The sequence below is a fragment of the Gallinula chloropus genome (genome assembly GCF_964237585.1).
Source record: "Gallinula chloropus genome assembly, chromosome: 18".
NCBI classification, from domain to species: domain Eukaryota; kingdom Metazoa; phylum Chordata; class Aves; order Gruiformes; family Rallidae; genus Gallinula; species Gallinula chloropus.
The window spans coordinates 12,950,345-12,971,951 of NC_140103.1; the positions used below are offsets into that span (position 1 = coordinate 12,950,345).

The 21,607-nt window shown below is 50.4% G+C and overlaps 1 pseudogene across 1 annotated transcript in view; it reads left to right on the top strand.

The window, feature by feature from the left end:
• LOC311198574 (olfactory receptor 14A16-like) overlaps positions 1-15,577 on the top strand; it is a 58,743-nt pseudogene extending 43,166 nt beyond the window's left edge. The window contains exon 2 of the transcript in view: positions 14,979-15,577. The product of the transcript in view is annotated as an olfactory receptor 14A16-like (transcript). The remainder of the gene's footprint in view (positions 1-14,978) is intronic.
• Positions 15,578-21,607: the final 6,030 nt, after the last annotated feature.

A 21,607-nucleotide genomic window follows, 5' to 3' on the forward strand; every position in this document is an offset into this window, starting at 1 on the left:
CAGAGCAGCCCAATGTGTCCATGGCCAGATTCCTGTTCAGCACCTCAGACTGCTACGGCATCTCCTGGAAATCCCAAGTTCCTCTCCTTGCTGTTGGTTCTGCACCAGTCCTGTCTGAGCTGCCTTGATGTGCAGGTGTTGTGATGGAACCTGTGGTCATGGTTTCAACCCATTTGAGAGCCGAGCACCACACTCCCTTGGCTATGAAAGTCCTGACCCCCAAATTAATGGGGATGGAATAACTGGAGAGGTTTAAGGCCATGAACATCTTTCATTGCTCACACCTTTTGTGTTGGATGAATCCCTGTACCTTTAGCAAGTTCGCTGGTAGAGCCGGAAAATGACATCAGGCACAGTTAGGATGATTCCATTGTCTATGACAGCCCTGAGCACCAAGATCACTGGGCCTTCTAGGGGGCTACCTCGTCAGGTTTCAGGCCAGGAGGATTACTAGGCACTCCCAACTTCTGTTTGGGAGCTTTTGCTGGACAATTAGATGATTCAAAACTAGAAGCTGGTAGAGCGAAATACTGATGTCTTGCATTGTTATCACCATTCCATCGTCTATAAAAGCCCTGAGCCCCAGTGTTACTGGGGCATCTTTTGGGCTACCTGGGGAGTTTTCAGGCCAGGAATATCTTTCAGCCCTCTCAGCTGTTGCTTGGGATCTATTACTGAACGTTTAGCATTTGTGAAGTTGGACGCTGGTAGAGGTAGAAAATGACAGCAAGTACTTTTAGGACCTTTTTTTAGGGAGTCAGCTAGGATGGAGTGGATAGAATGCCATGTTTAGGAATTAGGATGAGAGCAATGCTGAGAACACCTGATATTTCTAGTTGTTGCCAAGCAGTCAAGGAGTTTTTCAGATGTTCATTTTTCCCTACTAATGAGAAAGGAGGGGATGCAGCCAGGACAGGTGATCCGAACTGGCCAAAGGGGGTATTCCATGCCAATTATGTCATGCTCAGTATAAAAGGGGCGCTGGTGGGAGGAGGAGCAGGTGGCTCCAGGACAGGCGTTTTTTGGGGACAGTCCAGTTTCTCAGGACGGCTCTGGGCTGCACGGCCTGAGTTGTGTGGTTCAGTGAGAAACTGCATTGTGTATCACCAGTATCATATATTTTGCTCTGAAGTCCTCTTATCATTGTTATCTCTATTTTTCTGCTATTCTAGTAAATTAACCTTATCCCAGACCACTGGGTTTTGGTTTCTTGGCTTGTCTTTTTCTTTTCCTTTAACTTCCCCCCCAAGAGCTTCCCCCCTCCCTTCCTTTTAAAGAAATAAGTGACTGCATGGTGCTCATCTCTCAGCTGGGGCAAAACCACGATAGGCCGGGTATGTCTTTCAGCCCTGGCTCCTTTGGTTTGGGAGCTACAGCTGGGTGATTGGCACATTGCCAATGGATGCCCACCTGTGTTCTGAGGGGAAGCATCCCTCCGGGTGTAGGATTAGGAGGGGGTTCCACATAAGAGGAAAGCCCTGAGCCCCACGGTCAGAAGGGCTTCCTGCAGTCTTTGTGGGGAGGTATTGGGTCGGGTATGTCTTTGTGCCCTGGCTCCTTTGGTTTGGGAGCTATGTCTGGGGTTTTGTCACGTTGCCAATGGGTGGCCACTCTTGCCCAGAGGGGAAAATTCCCGAGGGCAGAAGCATTAGGAGGGGATTCCCCAGAACAGGAAATTGCCCAGTGTGGGAACCTGGCTGGCTGATCAAGGGCACAGCTACATATCTCCGCAGTCCTGCTTGCAAAACAGCCTTGAGAACTCACTAACAAGAGGCTGGAAGCATGGGAACATGAAATTGTATCAAGAGCTCCTGGTACTTGCAAATTCCATTGTGGTGAGAGAAACCTGGTATGGTGCTGATGGCCTTTCCCCCCTCTATCCTGGCCCCTGGTTATGTAACCCTCAGATGTATTTTGGCAGCTACCAGCTTGAATAAAGTGAACTGATTTCTTCTAACCATATTGGTGTGCAATCTGTTCCTAGTGCCTCTCAGCACTTCCAAAGCCTCTGGATATAAATTATTTCCCAAGATCTGGATTTTGGACGCGGGAACTCGCAACAATTGGTGCCTGAACAAGGGACCCGGACGGACGAAGACCGGGAACGACCAGGGTCCGGGAAGAAGGTTATGGAGCCGGTTGCAGCAGCCAGGCCGGAGCAAGAGGAGCTTCAGAGAGAGGCTGCAGCAGATGGGCTGGTGCCGCTGAAAGAGTAAGTGTTGCGGTAGCTGGAAAAGCGGGGTCGCTCCCCGTCCTCTGCATCCACGATGGAGTGGGAAGCTGCGGAGAAACTGCTCCTTAGTATTCTCTCTAAGAGAGATGAGCAAGTGTCTCCAAAAGGCATAGCAGAGCTGATAAAATGGGCTCGTTGCTCCGGACATTTGACAGAGGTGGCACTAATATTTAGCGTCTCCGAATGGCCAGAGATCGGGGATCATGTGTGGGATGCCCTTATTACGGGAGGTAAAGAAGAGAAACTGCTCCGATCTCTCGGACCGACCTGGCGTGTGGTGGTTAACACTTTAAAAGCAACACAGGCTGAACACCAGGTGGCTGCCGCTGCAGTGCAGGTGTTAACAGGGTCTCCAATTCTGGCAGAGACAGTGTGTGAGAGGCTGGTCCATGGCTTAGTACATTCTGTGTTCCACGGCCACGGAAATGCAAGACTCAGTGGGGGGAGCAAAAAAGGACAGCACTTTGCCCATGGCGGGGTCTGCCGACCAATGAGACCCTACAAAGTGTCCTTGAAAGTTCACAGTCTCTTTCCTCACTAGAACATTTCTCACATGGTTAAGCTTTGAGGTAGGTGAACCTCATGGGTGGCAGATTGCACTTGGCATAGAGTGAGGAGTGTTGAATTTAATGATGAATCTTGTCAGGTTTCTTGTGTTGGTGGGAAAATAACTCCCTCTGTGCTGCCTGTGTGCAGCCAGTTCTCTAAGGAAAGCAGGGGAGCTGGTACAGAGGGGCTGTAATGCCCCACTGTGGAGTGCAGCAGAGAGACCTGATGTAAGGACAAGGGATGCAAGTCCCAGTTGGCTGGTGAGAGTCATGGTGGGCTTGTGGAGATGTGCAGCAAGGTTGTCCCCACTGCCTCAAGGGACACTTTTTCAGACCTCCTTAGGAGGCACCCTGGATCAATCTCAGTCAGAGGTTATCACCTCTCCTCTAAAGTGAAAATAATAACCTACACCCTTAAAAATAAATCAATTTTACTCTGATCTCCCTTTGAAACAGCTTCAGTGATCTGTACATGTCTTGAAGACTTGAAAATAATTACTTGAAGAGACATAGCTCGTTAGGGCTTGCTTTTTACTTTTAATGAGCCCTGGGGTGCATTTGGTGCTGAGTCCTTGAAGCTCAGGTACTGAGAGGAAATTACACAAAAAACTCCATGTCAAAAGTAGAAGCCAAAGTACCCTGAAGTATTAATGGGTCCCACAGAGAGCCATTGCTGGCTGAGCCTCCCCAGGGACTCGTTAGAACAGGTAATTGGAGGCCATGTTGGCTGGTAGGCAAAGGCAATGTACAAGCAGCTGAGATGCTGAAGAAAGCCCTGGGTTGGTTTGATGAAGCAGAAAGGCCAAGCCCTGACCCCCCAGCCCAGGGAAGACAGGTCCTGCCCCTCAGGCATTGCTCAGGCTCTTCCTGGGGCAGCATGGGATGTGTAATGCTGAGGGAAGAACAACAGGATGAAAGTTTCTCCTCATTGTTGGTCCAAAGCCCAACTAGAAATTCATCTGTTCTCCATTTAAAAAAAGAGAAAGAGCAGGGAGACCCTCCATCCTCTATCAGATTCAGGAGGAAACATTGTTGAAAGATGAGGACAAGGCTGAGGTGCTTAATGAAATGTTTGCCACAGTCTTTAGTAATAGGGGCAGTTATACAGAGAGAATCCAATTCCCTGAACTAGGAGACAGGGACAGGGAGCAGAATGAGCCCATCTCTATCCAGGAGGAGATGGTCCTGCTGCACCACAGAGATGTGCAGAGATCTGTGGGCCTGAATGGGATGCATCCAAGGGTGCTGAAAGAGCTGGCAAGGGGGGTTCACCAAGCCACTTTCCATCAGTCCTGGCTGACTGGAGAGGTACCAGAAGATTGGAAATCAATCAATATTCCCTGTATAAGAAGGGACAGAAGGATGACCAGGGAAATTACAGGCCTCATAGTTTGACTTCAGTCCCAGAGTAGGTGATGGAGCAGATCATCCTGAGTAGCATTATGCAGTTCATGAAGAACCCTCAGGTGATCAGGCACAGCCAGCTTGGGTTCATAAGGGCAGGTCCTGTTTGACCCACTGAATCTCCCTCTATGACAGGCCTAGGACACAGTTTCCCACAATCTTCTCCTAGAGAAGCTCACTGCTTATGGCTTGGAAACTGTGGTGGTTCAGCCCCAAGCAATGTCTGAGCAGCACATGCTGCTCGCTCACTCCCGGAGGAGAAAAAGACAGAGCCTCTGTGGGCTGGGATAAGGACAGTTTACTGACAAAAGCACCATAAAAGGGGACCAATAACAGCCCCCAATTGCAGTCACACCCAGTGACAGCACAGAGTACCTTACAACCCCAACAACAGAGTTCTGCACCATGCCAGGATCACCCCTCCCCAACCAGCCCCTTTGAGGGGAAGACCAGGCATCAGTATAGAGCTACATATGTGGCCACTTTTCTCGTTTGCCAGTGTTTAAAGCCAGCTGGATGGCTTTCACCTCTGCAAACTGGCTGGATTTGCCTTCTCCATATGCAGCTTCTGCAAACTGGCGTGTGGGACTCCACACAGCAGCCTTCCACCTCTGATGTTTACCAGCAATGCAACAGGACCCATCGGTGAACAGGGCATTTTCTGGCAGGTCACTGTACAGTGACGTCTCTTCAGCACGTGTCACCTGTTCCTCTGGTGATATTCCACAATCTTTGCCTTCTGGCCAGTCTGTGATCACTCCCAGGATTACTGGGTGATTGGGGTTTCCTATTCAAGCCTGCTGTGGGATAAGTGAGACCCACTTGTTCCACATAGCATGAGTGACATGGTGCTTACAAGGGGCCTTCCCTTTGAACATCCAGCCCAGCACCAGCCATCAGGGTGCCAGGAGGAGCTGGGCTTCAGTCCCAATCACTTCTTAAGTGGCTCAAACCCCTTCCTGTGCTGCCAGTATTTCCTTTTCTGTTAGAGTGTCTGGATCCTCTGTAGTCCCGACTCCAAAACCCCTGAGACTGACCTTGAGCCTCCCCTGGTGCTTTCTGCCAGAGTCTCCAGGTAGGAACATTCTCCCAGGCTGACCTGTAGAACACATTTTTTACGTCTGGCCCAGTCTGGATGGGCCCAAGGGCTACTGCATGGACTATCTCCTGTTTGATCTCTTCAAAGGCTTCTCGCTGGTCAGGGCCCCATTGGATATTGTTCTCTTACCAGGTTACACAGTAGAGAGGGCTGACAATGAGACTATAGCTGGGGATATGCATTCTCCAGAAACCCACAGTGCCTAGGAAAGCTTGTGTCTCCTTTGTGTTGGTTGGTGGAGACATAGCTGCTGTTGTATTGATAACATCCAGTAGGATCTGATGACACCCATCCTGCTATTTTAGTCCTTAAATGTGGATTTCTGGAGCAGGTCTTTTGCCCTTACTTTGTTTGATGGCAAAACCAGCTTGTAGCAGAATTTGGATCATTTTCTTCCCTTTCTCAAAAAATTCCTCTGCTGTGTTGTCCCATGCCATGACATCATCAGTATACTGTAGGTGCTCTGTGGCTTCACCCAGCTCTAATGCAGACTGGATCAGTCCATGGCAGATGGCGGGGCTGTGTTTCCAGCCCTGGGGCAGTCAATCCCAGGTGTACTGGATTCCCTTCCAAGTGAAAGCAAAGTCTGGCCTGCACTCTGCCACCGAAGGAATCAAGAAAAAAGCATTTGCAATGTCCATTGTGGCGTAGCATTAGGCTGCATCTGACTCCAGTTCACACAGGAGTTCCAGCATGTCCAGCACTGCAGCACTCATAGGCAGCATGACCTCATTCAGGGCACGATAGTCCAGCCTCAGCATCCACTCTCCATTGGACTTTTGCACTGGCCAGATTGCACTGTTGAAGGGTGAGCAGGTTCTACCAATCACTCCCTGACTCTCCAGTTGATGATCAGTTTATGAATGGGAATCAGGGAGTCTCTGTTGGGTGTGGTACTGTTGCCTGTGCACCATCATGGTAGCAAATGGTACTTGCTGTTCTTCAATCTTTAGTACCCCACAACAGCAGGGTCTTATTACAGTCCAGGCAGAAGAGACACTTGTTCAACATCTTCTATCTCTGAGGCAGCTATTCCAAAAGCCCTCTGGTACCCTTTTGGGTCTTTGAAGTGTCCTCTCCAGAGGAAGTCTATGCACAGGATGCACAGAGCTGAAGATCATCAGGATCATACTAAATCATCTCTCACATGGCTAATCCCCTCAAATAATGGATATCTCTCTCCATGGTCATCCACTGGTCTGGCCAATACACAACATCTTCAATGAACTGGTACCATGCCCTTACACTTGATCGAAGTCACTTCCAGAGGCTGAGAGCTTGAGACTTCCTTCCAATTGCCTTGTTACTGCCTCCTTCTCTGGACAGGGATCCCAGCTGCTTGGCCTCCCTGCCTTCTCCCTGCTGCGTGCCCCATTGTCCCAGCATCAGAGTAGCCAGGTGATGATACACTCCCCTGGAAGGCGGCTGAAGTCTTTTCTCATGTCTCTCAGCTCAAGGACAGGGATCAGGTTATAACCTCTGGTACTGCCTCTTCAGGTCCTTGCAATGGTCCCAGTTCATCATCATCTTTCACGATGAGGACTGATTTCTCCATGTATTTCTTCTTCTGTATAGAGGTGACTGACAGTCTACTGGTTGGCTGTCTGGATCAGCTCTGGGGTTGGCCTCTGAGGTTTGAGTACCCATGGTGCTTGTTGGGGAGACTGGAGGAGCTGCAGTCTCTGAGGCCTGGGTAGCTCCAGTGCCTGTTGGAAGGGTTCTTTGTGGCTCAGCTGTGGTGTTGGTTTCTGAGGCTTGGGCAGCCACAGTGCCTCTGGATCTGTTTTTCTTGTCTAGGTATTTTTTCATGCCCTCCAACACCCCATGCTAACCATGACCCTTCAGCCCAGGGATAACCTCTTGGCAATATTCTTGGAACAGTTGTTGGTAACACATAGGTCTAGACAGACATTGAGGAGAGAGAGCAAGACACATATGCTGGTCTGAACATCCCAGGGATAGTCAACATTCTCAACAAATGCTGTAAGAAGCCTAAAGGGAAAATGGGAGGAGAAAGCACCCCTCACCTCATCCTCTACCGTTATCACAAACCTTCAGGCCCCACCTTGGGCTCCAAAAAGGGCTGTGGTGCTTCAGCTCCAGCCAGTGGCTGAGCAGCACATGCCGCTCACTCACTCACTCTTAAAGGAGAAACAGACAGAACTTCTGGCCTAAGGACAGTTTACTGACCAAATCACCATGAAAGGAGAACAAAAACAGCCCACAGTGAATTTCACTTATACCCAGTTATGACTCAATAGCTGCACAACACGATGACCAACCCAATGACTTGGCTGCACTTGGACTGCCCAGGAGGCACCAGGAGTGCCCCTCCCCAACAAGCCCTTTTTACAGGGGAGTGGTGTCAAGTGGTGTGGAAAACAGCCTGGGCTAACTCAGCTCACCTGTGCTGCCTGCCTGGGGAGGTTAATTCTGCCCTGGAAATATCCAGGACAGATGGGATGGGATTGGGATGGGGAGGGGATGGGATTGGGATGATGTAGTCAAGGCACCCATCGACCAGGTGGCATGTCAGTTTGCCAGGGTCGTTTGCCTGTGCAACTATAAAGTCACAGGCTGTAGGAGGTGATAACTGCCCTATGACCTTCCAAAATCCTTCCACAAACCCTGCCAACAAGGCACTGGCTACTGAGGGAGGGGAAAATGTTGGAACAACTGTAACAATAATTGTTAAATTGTTGCCCGGAGGAGCAGCCAGGAAGATTTCCAGGAAGAGCCAATAGTGCAAGAGCTGCAGCTCCCCTGTGTCTGCAAAGGCCAGTAGGAGGAAGCAGCAGGTGGAGCTGCTATTGGACATGTGGTGCTCTGGGTATGGATGGTCCTAACTGTGATCACAGAATCACAGAATCACAGAATCTTAGGGGTTGGAAGGGACCTCAAGAGATCATCGGGTCCAACCCCCCTGCCAAAGAAGGCTCCCTATCTCATATTACACAGATAGGCATCCAGACGAGACTTGAGTATCTCCAGAGAAGGAGACTCAACCACCTCCCTGGGCAGCCTATTCCACTGCTCCGTCACCCTCACTGTGAAAAAGTTCTTCCGCATGTTGGTGCGGAACTTCCTATGCTCCAGCTTACAGCCATTGCCCCTAGTCCTGTCCCCACAGACCACTGAAAAGGGGCTGGCCAAATCCCCCTGCGTCCCAAGTCTAAGATATTTATAAACACTAATTAGGTCTCCCCTAAGCCTTCTTTTCTCAAGGCTGAACAGACCCAGCTTACTCAGCCTTTCCTCATAAGGGAGATGTTCCAGGCCCCTAATCATCTTCGTGGCCCTTCTCTGGACTCTCTCCAGGAGATCCCTGTCTTTTTTATACCATGGAGCCCAGAACTGGACACAGTACTCCAGGTGGGGCCTGACCAACGCAGAGTAGAGGGGGAGGATCACTTCCTTCGACCTGCTGGACATACTCTTCCTGATGCATCCCAGGATCCCATTGGCTCTCTTTGCCACCAGTGCGCACTGCTGGCTCATAGCCAACCTGTCATCAACCAGGACCCCCAGGTCCTTCTCCACAGAGCTCCTTTCCAGCAGGTCATCCCCCAGCCTGTACTGATACAGTCGGTTGTTCCTCCCCAGGTGCAAGACTTTACACTTGCTCTTGTTGAACCTCATCTGGTTTCTCCCAGCCCAGCTCTCCAGCCTGTCAAGGTCTCGCTGGATGGCAGCGCAGTGTTCCTGCGTGTCAGCCAATCCTCCCAGCTTTGTATCATCGGCGTACTTGCTGAGGGTGGATGCTATACCCTCATCAAGATCGTCAATGAAGATATTAAACAGGACTGGACCCAACACCGAGCCCTGGGGAACACCGCTAGTCACAGGCCTCCATTCAGATTCTACTCCACTAATCACGACCCTCTGAGCCCGGTCCGACAGCCAGTTCTCGACCCACCTCACTGTCCACTCATCTAACCCTTGTTCCCTCAGCTTCTCTATCAGGATGTCGTGGGAGACAGTATCGAAAGCTTTGCTAAAGTCAAGGTAGACGACATCCACTGCTCTCCCTCCATCCACCCAGTTGGTGATGACATCATAGAAGGCTATGAGATTGGTCGAGCACAATTTCCCCTTGGTGAATCCATGCTGACTACTCCTCATAACCTTCTTCTCTTCCAGTTGTTTGGAGATGGCATCCAAACCAAACTGTTCCATCACCTTTCCAGGGACAGAAGTGAGGCTGACTGGCCTGTAGTTACTGGGATCCTCCTTCTTGCCTTTTTTAAAGACTGGAGTCACATTGGCTATTCTCCAATCTTCAGGCACTTCTCCTGTAGTCCAGGACCTATTGAAGATGATAGAGAGTGGCTCCGCAATCACCTCCGCCAGTTCTCTCAGCACCCGTGGGTGTATCCCATCTGGACCCATGGATTTGTGTGCATCCAATCCTTTGAGTCGCTCCTGGACTACCCCTACCTCAACTAGAGGTGAGCCGTTCATTCCCCAACCACTGCTACTTTCGTCTGGTATCTGTGGGTCCCGAGAAGCTTTCGGAGTAAAGACCGAGGCAAAGAAGGCATTCAGTATCTCCACCTTCTCATCATCTCCCGTTACCAAGATACCCGACTCATTTAACAAGGGACCTACATTATCCCTGGTTATCCTTTTACTATTCACATACCTGAAAAAACTCTTTTTATTATCTTCTATGTCCCTTGCCAGCTTAATTTCTAAGCAGGCTTTAGCCCTCCTAGTTGCATCCCTGCAGGCCCTGGCAACATCCTTATATTCATCCCATGATCCCAGACCCTGTTTCCACAGTTTATAGGTCTTCTGCTTCCCTTTGAGTTTACTTAAAAGCTCCCTGCTTATCCACGCAGGTCTTCTACCTCTCCTTCCCGATTTCTTACTCAAAGGGATGCACCTATACTGTGCTTGGAAGAAGTGCTGTTTGAATGTTAGCCAGCTCTCGCAGGCTCCCATTCCTTCAAACAGAGCAGCCCAAGGGATAGCCCCTATTTGATTTCGGAGGAGATCAAAGTTAGCTCTTCCAAAATTCAGGGTAGCTGTCCTACTTTTTGGCTTGCCTCTTCCACTCAGGATCTTGAACTCGATCATTTCATGGTCACTTTGTCCTAAGCTGCCCCCGACCTTCACCTCCCTAACGAGCCCATCCTTGTTAGTGAAAACAAGGTCCAGCACCCGCCCTCTCCTCGTAGGTTCCTGCACCATCTGTATCAGGAAGTTGTCTTCCATATGCCGCAGAAATTGCCTGGACTGCATACGACTGGCCGTATTGCTTGCCCAGCAAATATCTGGGTAATTGAAATCCCCCATAATGACCAGCGCCTGCGATCTTGAGGCTACTTCCAATTGCTTGAAAAATGCACTGTCAACCCACTCCTCTTGATCAGGGGGCCTGTAGTACACGCCCACGACTACATCACACATACTGGCCTGCCTTTTAATTCTTACCCACAAGCTCTCGACAAGTGGTTCGTCCCTACCCAGCTGGAGGTCAATACACTCTAGGTGCTCTCTAACATAAAGAGCAACTCCTCCACCTCGTCTCCCTAGCCTATCTTTCCTAAAAAGCACGTAGCCATCCATGGTAGCATGCCAGTCATCCAGGCTGTCCCACCACGTCTCAGTGATTGCAATGAGATCGTGGCCCTGTGACTGCACAAAGATCTCCAATTCTTCTTGTTTGTTCCCCATGCTACGTGCGTTTGTATAAAGGCATTTTAGTGGGGCAGCAGATGCAGATATCCCCAATAGCTCACAGCGAGTTTTTCGATAGGGGATGGGCAAAAGCGGCTCCACTGAGGAGTTCACGGGGTAATCCACAGATTTATCCCTACTCTCATGTGGAGCAACATCCCCAAGTCTGCCATTGTGTTGTTGGCATTTATCTATTTCCTCCATCAACTCGTGCTGTGACTCCCAAAGCACCTGCCTTACCCCAGCGGCCTTTGTAATATCCCTTTCCCCCTTCCTAACTAGTTTAAAGCCCTATCAATGAGCCCTGCCATCTCCTGAGCTAGGATCCACTTTCCTCTATGGGACAGGCGAGCCCCATTAGCAGTACTCATGTCCGGAGCAGAGTACACCATCCCCTGGTCAAAAAACCCAAACTTCTTGTGCAGGCACCAGCCTTTCAACCACTGATTCAATTCATGTGTTCTCCTGACCCACTCTGAACCCCACCTCCCACAAGTGGGGATAGAAGAAAATATTATTTGGGCACCCGTCCCCCCAACAAAGCGCCCTAGGTCACGAAATTCACTCTTGATAGTGCGCAGGCTACACTTTGTGATTGCATCCCTGCCTGCTTGAACTATCAACAATGGGTAATAATCAGAGTGACTCACCAGCCCTGGGAGCCTTCTGGTAATATCCCTGACCCTGGCTCCAGGAAGGCAGCACACCTCCCTACGTGTAGGGTCTGGTCTACATATGGGGCCCTCCGTCCCACTGAGGAGGGAATCCCCAACCACAACTACCCTTCTTTCTTCTTGCTTTGCTGAGGCAGTCACAAGGCGTGCAGATACTCGCCTCGCTCTGGGCTTTCGCTTCCTCTGAGGTAGAGGGACTGTATTCATCTCCTCACATACCTCCTCTTCAACTTCCAGGGCTCCAAACCTGTTGCATATGGGGACCTGGGGGAGCGGGGTAGGTAGGCAGGGGGAGTGCCTACAGCAGCGAGTAGGGACTGCCTTCCAGACCTCCAAAGGGTTTGGGTCACTCCCATTTACCTGGCTAGGGCTGGGCAGGGGGACCGCCTTCAGTAGTGTGGAATCTACCTGGCACTCTTCCCTCTTGGATGCCAGGGAGCTACACCACCAATCAATCTCCATCTCGCATTCCCGAATGGCTTTCAGCCTTTCGAGCTCTTCCCGCTCCTTTTCCCGGGTGGCTTTCAGCCTTTCGAGCTCTTCCCGCTCCCTTTCCCGGGTGGCTTTCAGCCTTTCGAGCTCTTCCCGCTCCCTTTCCCGGGTGGCTTTCAGCCTTACGAGCTCTTCCCGCTCCCTTTCCCGGGTGGCTTTCAGCCTTTTGAGCTCTTCCCCTAGATTGGCAACTAAGCAGAGGAGGTCATCCACCTGCTCACACCTCACACAGGTGAGGCCCTTGCCTCTTTCCCCTGGCAGCAAGAGACTCAGACATTCCCTGCAGCCAGTGACCTGGACCGAGGCGTCCCTAGGCACATCCCCCATTGGGGTTGCCCCAGATTTAGAGAGGGAAGGTCTCCGCCTGGTAGACACCATGGTCCAAATGTATGGACACAGAAGAAACCGGGAACCCTAGGCACAACCTCTGTACTCTGCGCTGGTGCAGACAGTGATCATTCACTGTCATGTTATTTGGCCAAAGGAATTCCCCACCAGGCTCAAAAATGCTGCTCCCAGGCAGCAGTGCTCTATTGGACCTTAACCCCACCCATGTCTCTTGGAATACCTCTGGCCGTTCAGGTGACAAAAGGAGTTGGTGTCTGAGCAACTCTCTCCTGGGCTTCACCCTCAGTAATTCCCATGGGCACTGGGACTGGCAGCTCCCAGGCAGCCATGCTCCTTAACCTTTGCAGGGGGTCAGAGACCCCTGCCTGTCCATTCCTGGGGCTCCTGTCTCATGGGGAGACAAGAAAAGGGGATTGTCCTTCCCTTCTCTGGTTTGATCAGGAGAACGGACTCTGATGGACAGAAGGATTTCTCCCCAACCAAGAGAGGGAAAGTCAGTGAAGACTTAGTGTCTTTCCAATTAGGTTCCCTGGAGCTCCAGGGAGGAGCCCAGAGGGGATGTCTTCACCTGCTCCTCTGCTGTGATCTGGGCTGAGCTCCTGGGATGGACAGTAGGAGCTCAAGAAATACTGCAGCGCTGCAGAGAGACAGCTCTGCCCAGGAGCAGCTCCTCTGCCAAGCACACAGGGCTGGGGACACTGCCTTTAGGCACCGAGGGGAGATCTGTGAGGCTGAGAGAGCTGATGGATGCTGAGAGCTCACTGGAGGAGAAATCTCCACATCACTCTGCCTGGTATGTCTGTGGGTGCAGGGCAATGCAGGTTCTGTTCCTGGAGGGATCTCCTCAAGCTGGGACATGGGGACAGTGTGTGGGGTCTGTCAGGAGGACAGGTTCTCTACAGGACAAGACAGTGTTGCCTGGAAGGGATGCCCTTCTGCCCCATCAGAGGGACAGGGCAGGACAGCTGTCTTCTCCTGGGCATGGTTGCAGAAATGTGAAGCATCGTGTGCACCCAGACGTGCCCAAGGCTGTCCTTGTGAGCAGGGTCCCTGCACACCAGGGGCTGTGTGCTGGGGCAGGGACTCTGCTGCTGCCAGGGTCAGCACTCAGCCTGCCTGGGGAGCTTTCCACAGGGATAGAGAAGGACCTCTGGGTTGAAGGAGTGACCCAGAGAAGAGCAGCGTAAGGTCCTTCTGCAGTAAGACAGTGCTGTCTGGGTCAGCTTTGCTCCCAGCTCGAGATGATCCTTGAGATATTAAAAAAGGAATTTGAAGAACAACATCAAGGAAACTATTTCCTGACAGGCAGAATCTTTGCTTTGAATTTTCCTCTCCTGTGGGCTCTGCTGAGTGATGTTTATTAGAACTAATTTCTCCCCTCAAGAATGTCCACATCAGAGGATTTCCTGATCCCTGCACACACAGAGGTTCCCAGGGCAGTGCCCTGATGCCAGGAGGGGTCTGCAGAGCAGAGCTGAGCACAGCACAGGTTGGATGTGGTCTGTGAGCACAGAGCAGGAGGTGACATGGGCAAAGAGAAGCAGCTCCAGGGACAGCACCAGGCAGCGGAGACGTTGGCTAGGAAAGAGAAAGAAGGAGCTAGTCCCAGAAATGCCCTGGCAGTGGGGATTTGGGACATCCCTGATATCCACTGCAGTGCAGACACTGATATTCTACAGGAACATCAGGGTGTGATCACAGAGCGTCCAGCACAGGGCAGCTGAGACCAGGGCTGATGGACAGAGCAGCTCTCCCCACTCTGCACTCAGGGGAAGGTTTCACTGGCACTGCAGCAGCAATGTCAGGCAGTTCTGACAGAACAAACTGTCTCAGGTACAGGCAGGAGAAAACCAAAGCTTCAAAGCTCTGCTCTGGCCTTGGGTGAAATTGGAGTGACAGTGCTGAAAAGCTCATTCCTATCCACAGGGGATTTAGTCTGAGATCACACCATCCTTCTATTTACTGACTGCTGCCAGGCAGGACTTACTCAGTAGCTCACAGCTGACCCTCCTCCCAGCAGTGACACACTCAAGTCAGCACAAAGCAGATCTCCCAAAAGGGACCTCCCAAAAGTCTTCCTCAATAGAGAGAGTCAATGTGAATTGGAAGAGGTTTTCCTCAAAGAAGAGTGCCTTTTCCTCCTTGGACAGGTCAATACACTTGATGGCAGCAGATGTCCAACAGCAGCTCCATCAGCCACTTCCTCCTCCTGCCCTTTGCAGACACACGGGAGCTGCAGCTTGTCCACTTCTGGCTCTTCCTGGGCATCTACCTGGCTGCTCTCCTGGGCAATGGCCTCATCATCATCACCATAGCCTGTGACCACCATCTCCACACCCCCATGTACTTCTTCCTCCTCAACCTCTCTGTTCTTGACCTTGGCTGCATCTCCACCACTGTTCCCAAATCCATGGACAATTCCTTGTGGGACACCAGGGCCATTTCCTACACAGGATGTGTGGCTCAACTCTTTTTCTTTTCATTTTTGATCGTTGCAGAGTACTGTCTTCTCACTGTCATGGCCTATGACCGCTACGTTGCCATCTGCCACCCCCTGCACTACGGGACCCTCCTGGGCAGCAGAGCTTGTGTCCACATGGCAGCAGCTGCCTGGGGCAGTGGGTTTCTCAATGCTGTGCTGCACACAGCCAATACATTTTCCCTTCCCCTCTGCCATGGCAATGCTGTTGACCAGTTCTTCTGTGAAATCCCCCAGATCCTCAAGCTCTCCTGCTCACATGCCTACCTCAAGGAAATTGGAGCCATTGTGGTCATTGTCTTTTTAGGTATTGGGTGTTTTGTGTTCATTGTGGTGTCCTATGTGCAGATCTTCAGGGCTGTGCTGAGGATCCCCTCGGAGCAGGGTCGGCACAAAGCCTTTTCCACCTGCCTCCCTCACCTGGCCGTGGTCTCCCTGTTTGTCAGCACTGCCGTGTTTGCCTATGTGAAGCCCCCCTCCATCTCCTCCCTTTTTTTGGACCTGGTATTGGCTTTACTTTACACAGTGGTTCCATCGGCAGTGAACCCCCTCATCTACAGCATGAGGAACCAGGAGCTCAAAGATGCCATGTGGAAACTGATGACTGGATGTTTCTAAGCAGCAACAAACTGTTCATCTTCTTCTGTATATCGCTGGTCATGTAACTCACATTAGGACCAGTCAGTATTTAGTAGGGACTTTTAGGTGCTGTGGGGCTTTCTCCTTCTATTTTGTCTCTGATGTAATAACACGTTCATCCCATTCCTCATGCAGTATCTCCTGGTCTTGATTGATTCAGACATGGCAGCAGAAGAAACACTCCCCTTCCCCTGTACTTCCATCACCACCAGTGTGTCTCTTTCATCTCCCTCATCATTCAGGTGTTTCCACCTCTCCTGATGTCACAGCCATGCCTAAGGACATCTTTTCAGCAGACTGGCTGGATGTCTGCACTTTACTTTGATCACAGGATTCCACCTTCACTTGCTCTTTGGTCATTCAAATGCCGCTCATCTCTCTGGTTTCTGCTTTGAGCTCCAGAGAGTTGATAAGTGACCTTTCTATGTATCTGGTTAAAACTGTTCTGGAAGAGAATCTCCTCTGAAAGCTGACCCCCTTCACACGCTGCTTGGCCGTAACAGGCAGCTGAGGAGGGAGATTTCATGGTTATTAAACTGTGTCATATTTAACTGCTGTTTGTTGTCAGAGAAATCTGTCTGTGCCTGTGAGCAGAGATGATACCAGGAAAAGTGTTGGGAGTCCCAGGAGGTCAGTGAGGGAACTGCTTCTCTTGGGGAATAGCAAAATTTTCCAGACCGGGTTGGATCTCAAGAGACTGCTCTTCCTGCCTGTCCAGATCTCCTTAGGAGACCGATATCAATCGCAGAATGCTGCTGTCACTCCTTCTGTAAACTGAGCCATGGCAGGAAATACTGGTGAAGGGAAAATATCCTCTGTTGTAATATTTCTTTGAACTGTTCATCATTAAATACCTTACTGTAATCCAGTTATTGGTAGAGGTCTGGATTTTTTTTGAAAAGCACTTAAAGAGATGTGCTTTTTAAGGCTTTTTGTATTTTCATGAGCCCCACAGTATATTTGCTTCTGAGTCCACAGACCTCAGATACCAAGAGGAGAGTGAAGAAACCTCTCAAAATGTCAAAGTCAGACCTAATGCCCAAAGTACCTGGAAGCATTCATGGGCCCTACTGTGAACCAATACTGACAAAGCCCCCCATGGACATCTTACACCTCACAAGTGGAGGCCATGAGGACAAACACAGGCAAAGCGCAGGCAGCTCTGATGCTGAGGACACCCTGGCTTGGTCTGATGAAGCAGAAATGCCAAGCACTAAACCCCAGCCCCTGGGCAGGGAGATCCTGAGCCTCACCTGTGTCTCAGGGCTCTTACATGGGATGTGGGGAGTGTGATTCCAAGGGTAGGATAGGGGTGGGACACATGGATGCCTCCCTAGGTTGAGTTCAAGGAGGCAATGATGTTCCATGGCCGTGAGGACAATGTGTCTCCTCTGAGGCCTCTGCAGGGACATCAGCCATAGCCAAGGGGGCAAAGACCTCTTTTCTATGAGGGCCTTTTAGCCTGGCCAGCACCCTTGGCCATCTGCACCACAGGCCATCCCACACTGTCCCACAACTGGGCCTGTTTCCCTGATGGCTGCAGGCACCCAATGACCTTCCTAAACTTTTTCTCACCCCACGATGTCCCTGCCTGTACTGCTGTCTCTTCCTCCTCACCAGCTGTTCCCAGAAACACAAAGCCACCAGCTCATCCACACTTCTACTAAGTAACTCCAAGCACCACAGCACTACCCTCAGAATGGCATTTCTTTATGCTCATAACCCATCTGCACCTCTATTTTTAATTGCCATTCATTTGAAAAGGAAATTTCAAGCTCTCTGGAGCTACCCCTATACTCTGCTCAGACTCCCCTTCAACAGGCTAAAGAAGCCCGGGTCTCACAGCCTCTCCACACAAGACCCCTAACCCTATCTTGGCAGAATTTCTCTCAACCTCGTAACAGTTCCTCCACATTCGTCCTGACTGGGGACCGCCTACTCCTGGACTCTCTGCTGGTGTCCACCAGTGCTGAGTCAAACTGACAGTGAGTGCCTTTGCCTGGGTGGCCGTACTGCTCCCAGTGCTGCCCAATGTGCTCATGGCCAGATTCCTGTGTAGCAGCCCTGGCTGCCATGGCATCCCTCAGAATGCCCAAAGCCTCCTCCTTGACACTGCTGCTCCACCAGTCATGTCTGAATTCCCTTGATGTGCGGGTGTTGAAGTTTAACCCTGCTCACTGATGATGTCATCATGCATGGGAGATTCTTTTGGGCAGCTGGCGTCGGCTGCCCTGGCAGTCCTCCCTCACAACAACCAGTGCTCCCTGAGCTTACTTTCTGGTGGAGCAGCATGTGAATCAGGAAGGGCCTTGATGCTGTGCAAGCACTGGGCAGCAATGAATAAATTATCATGTGTCACCAGTGCTGGATTGGTCACAAAAGAGGACGATGTGTTGGTTCTACCCCCTGTTGTTGTTATCCCCTGATGCAGAACATCACAAGATCAGAAGGAGCAGATCAGCTCTGGTTGGAAAAGTTCTTGAAGTTTCTCTTTGTAAAACCACAGAGGTTTTTGCCAGGGTCTGCTGGAAGTGAAGCTCCAATGTGTCAGTGGTTAATGCGTGCGCTTAGAAGCCTCAGGTGACTTGTGGTGCCTCAGCAAGAGGCATTAAAGGACATGATAGAAAATAAATAAAAAGAGGAGAGAGTAATTTAAATGCTTGTGGTGGTTCAGCCCCAAACTGTCTCAGCACCACACACCACTGGCTCACTCCCAGATGACAAAGAGACAGACCTGAGCAAGCCCTGGGTTGGTTTGATGAAGCAGAAAGGCCAAGCCCTGACCCCCAGGCCCAGGGAAGACAGGTCCTGTCCCTCAGGCATTGCTCAGGCTCTTCCTGGGACAGGATGGGGTGTGTAATGCTGAGGGAAGAACAACAGGATGAAAGTTTCTCCTCGTTGTCGGTCCAAAGCCCAACTAGAAATTCATCTGTCCTCCATTTAAACAAAAGAAAGACCAGGGAGATCCTCCATCCCCTATCAGATTCAGGAGGAAACATTGTGGAAAGATGAGGACAAGGCTGAGGTACTTAATGAAATGTTTGTCACTGTCTTTAGTAATAGGAGAAGTTGTACAGAGAGAATCCAATTCCCTGAGCTAGGAGACAGGGACAGGGAGCGGAATGACCTCCCCTCTATCCAGGAAGACATGGTCCTGCTGCAAAGATCTGTGTGCCTGAAAGGGATGCAGCCAAGGGTGCTGAAAGAGCTGGCAAAGAGGGTTCACCAAGCCACTTCCCATCAGTCCTGGCTGACTGGATCAGTCAGTGTAATCCCCTATATAAGAAAGGACAGAAGGATGATCAGGGAAATTACAGGTCTGATAGTTTGACTTCAGTCCCAGAGAAGGTGATGGAGCAGATCATCCTGAGTAGCATTATGCAGTTCATGAAAAAACCCCAGGTGATCAGGCCCAGTCAGCTTGGATTCATAAGGGCAGGTCGGGTTTGATCAACAGGATCTCCCTCTATGACAGGGTGACCTGCTTCTTGGACAAGGGAAGGGATGTGCATGTTGTCTACATTGACTTTAACAAGGCCTTGGACACAGTTTCCCACCACCTTCTCCTAGAGAAGCTCACTGCTTGTGCCTTGGAAACTGTGGTGGTTCAGCCCCAAGCAATGGCTGAGCAGCACATGCTGCTCGCTTACTCCCAGAGGAGAAACAGACAGAGCCTCTGTGGGCTGGGATAAGGACAGTTTACTGACAAAAGCACCATAAAAGGGGACCAATAAGAGCCCCAATTGCACTCCCACCCAGTGACAGCACAGAGTACCTTACAAACCCAACAATAACAGAGTGCTGCATCACGCCACGAGCACGCCTCCCCGACCAGCCGAATTTCCTTTGATGCGGAAGTGATGTCAGGTGGTGTGGAAAACAGCCCAGGCAAACTCAGCTCACCTGTGCTGGCTTCTTGGGGAGGTGAGCTCTGGCCTGGCCATAACCAGGATATTATCCACCTCTGTTTCCACACCATCTACATCGTGCCTGGATCTCACTTTTTCAGAGTATTAAGAACATTCATAACATCATTTATCCATTATTTAGACCATCTGCCTTGGACCGATTTTGTTATACACCAAAAATTTAGGGGCTATCCTCACCTAGAACTAAAACCCCTCAGTGTGCACACTGGACTTCCCCATCCTTTCTGATCACCTACCAAGTGCACCCAGGTCTCTGAGTTCAAGCAATCCCACAAATAGGTTTGTCTTTGCCTGTAGCAGGAATAACCTGGTCAAGTTTTGCCAGCTGTATTTAATGCACACTACAGGGACTTTATCCCCCTCTAGAGTCTCTGGGAGTTTTGATTTGGCAAGGATTCACCACTGGCCCTTCAGGTGACAACAGGGGTTGGTGTGTGAGTAACTCTTTCCTCGCCTCCACCCTCAGTAATTCCCATTGGCACTGGGACTGGCAGCTCCCAGGCAGCCATAGCCCTTAACCTCTGCAGGGGGTCAGAGACCCCTGACTGTCCCTGCCTGGGGCTCCTGTCTCATACAGAGACAAGGAAAGGTGATTGTCCAGCCCAGCTCTGGTTTGATCAGGAGAACAGACTCTGCTGGACAGAAGGATTTCTCCCCAGCCAAGGCAGGAAACATCAGTGAGAACTTCAGTGTCTTTCCAATTAGGTTCCCTGGAGCTCCAGGGTGCAGCCCAGAGGGGACTTCACCTGCTCCTCTGCTGAGAGCCGTTTCTCTATTCTGTACTGCACATGGCCAATACATTTTCACTTGCCCTCTGCCATGGCAATGCTGTTGACCGGTTCTTCTGTGAAATCCCCCAGATCCTCAAGCTCTCCTGCTCAGATGCCTACCTCAGGGAAATTGGACTAATTGTGGTCATTTCCTGTTTAGTTTTTGGGTGTTTTCTGTTCATCGTGGTGTCCTATGTGCAGATCTTCCGGGCTGTGCTGAGGATCCCCTCGCAGCAGGGACGGCACAAAGCCTTTTCCACCTGCCTCCCTCACCTGGCCGTGGACTTCCTGTTTGTCAGCACTGGTTTGTTTGACCACCTGAAGCTCCCCTCCATCTCCTCCCTATTTTTGGACATTGCAGTGTCATTCCTTTATTCTGTGTTTCCACCAGCAGTGAACCCCCTCATCTACAGCATGAGGAACCAGGAGCTCAAGGATGCCGTGTGGAAACTAATGACTGGTAGTTTCTATGCAGCAATAAACTGCTTATTGTTTGCAAATCACTGGCCATGGAAGTCACATTAGATCCAATCTCTATTTAGTAGCTTTTTGGTTGTTGGCTTTCTTTTCCTTCCAATTTATGTAAGCTATGGTAACATGGTCAACAATTATTCCATTCCTAATGAAATATCTCTAGGTCTTTTGTGACCCAGACACTGCATAATGATGAGCTGTGCTCACTTTGCATCCTGTTTTCAGCCCTTACATGTTTGGTTTAGAGCTGTTACTGGACATTTACCATTTCCAAAGTTGGATGCTTTTAGATCCGGAAAATTATCCTTGGTACAATTAGAACCGTTTCCTTGGAAGAAATGGGGCTGCCACCTTTTTCTGTGGAGGTTTCAGGCCAGGAACATCTTTCATCCCTCACAGCTTTTGTTTGGGATATATTGCTGGATGTTTAGCATTTTTGAAGGTGGATGCTGGTAGAGCCAGAAAATAAAATTCACTCTATCCTGGCTGAAACCAGGCCACCTTTGCAGACAACAAGTGCAACACAACAGTGGGCTCACTCCTGTATTTATACAATATGGGTATTCCTGTAGGTCAGTTATGGTCAGCTGGGCCTGTTCTGTCCCCTTCCAGCTACTTGTTCACACACAGTTCAATCATTTCTGGGGCAGAGTTAGACAAAAGGCCTTGATGCTGTGCAAGCAATTCTCAGCAAGGAACAAACATGTTTAGTTAGATGTTTTTGCTTACAAATCCAAACCACTGAACTACAGGGGACACCGACAGGAAAATTAATTCCACCCCATCCAAAATAAGGTCAGGAGGAGAAGATGTCTTCTGGTTGGAAACCCTCCTGA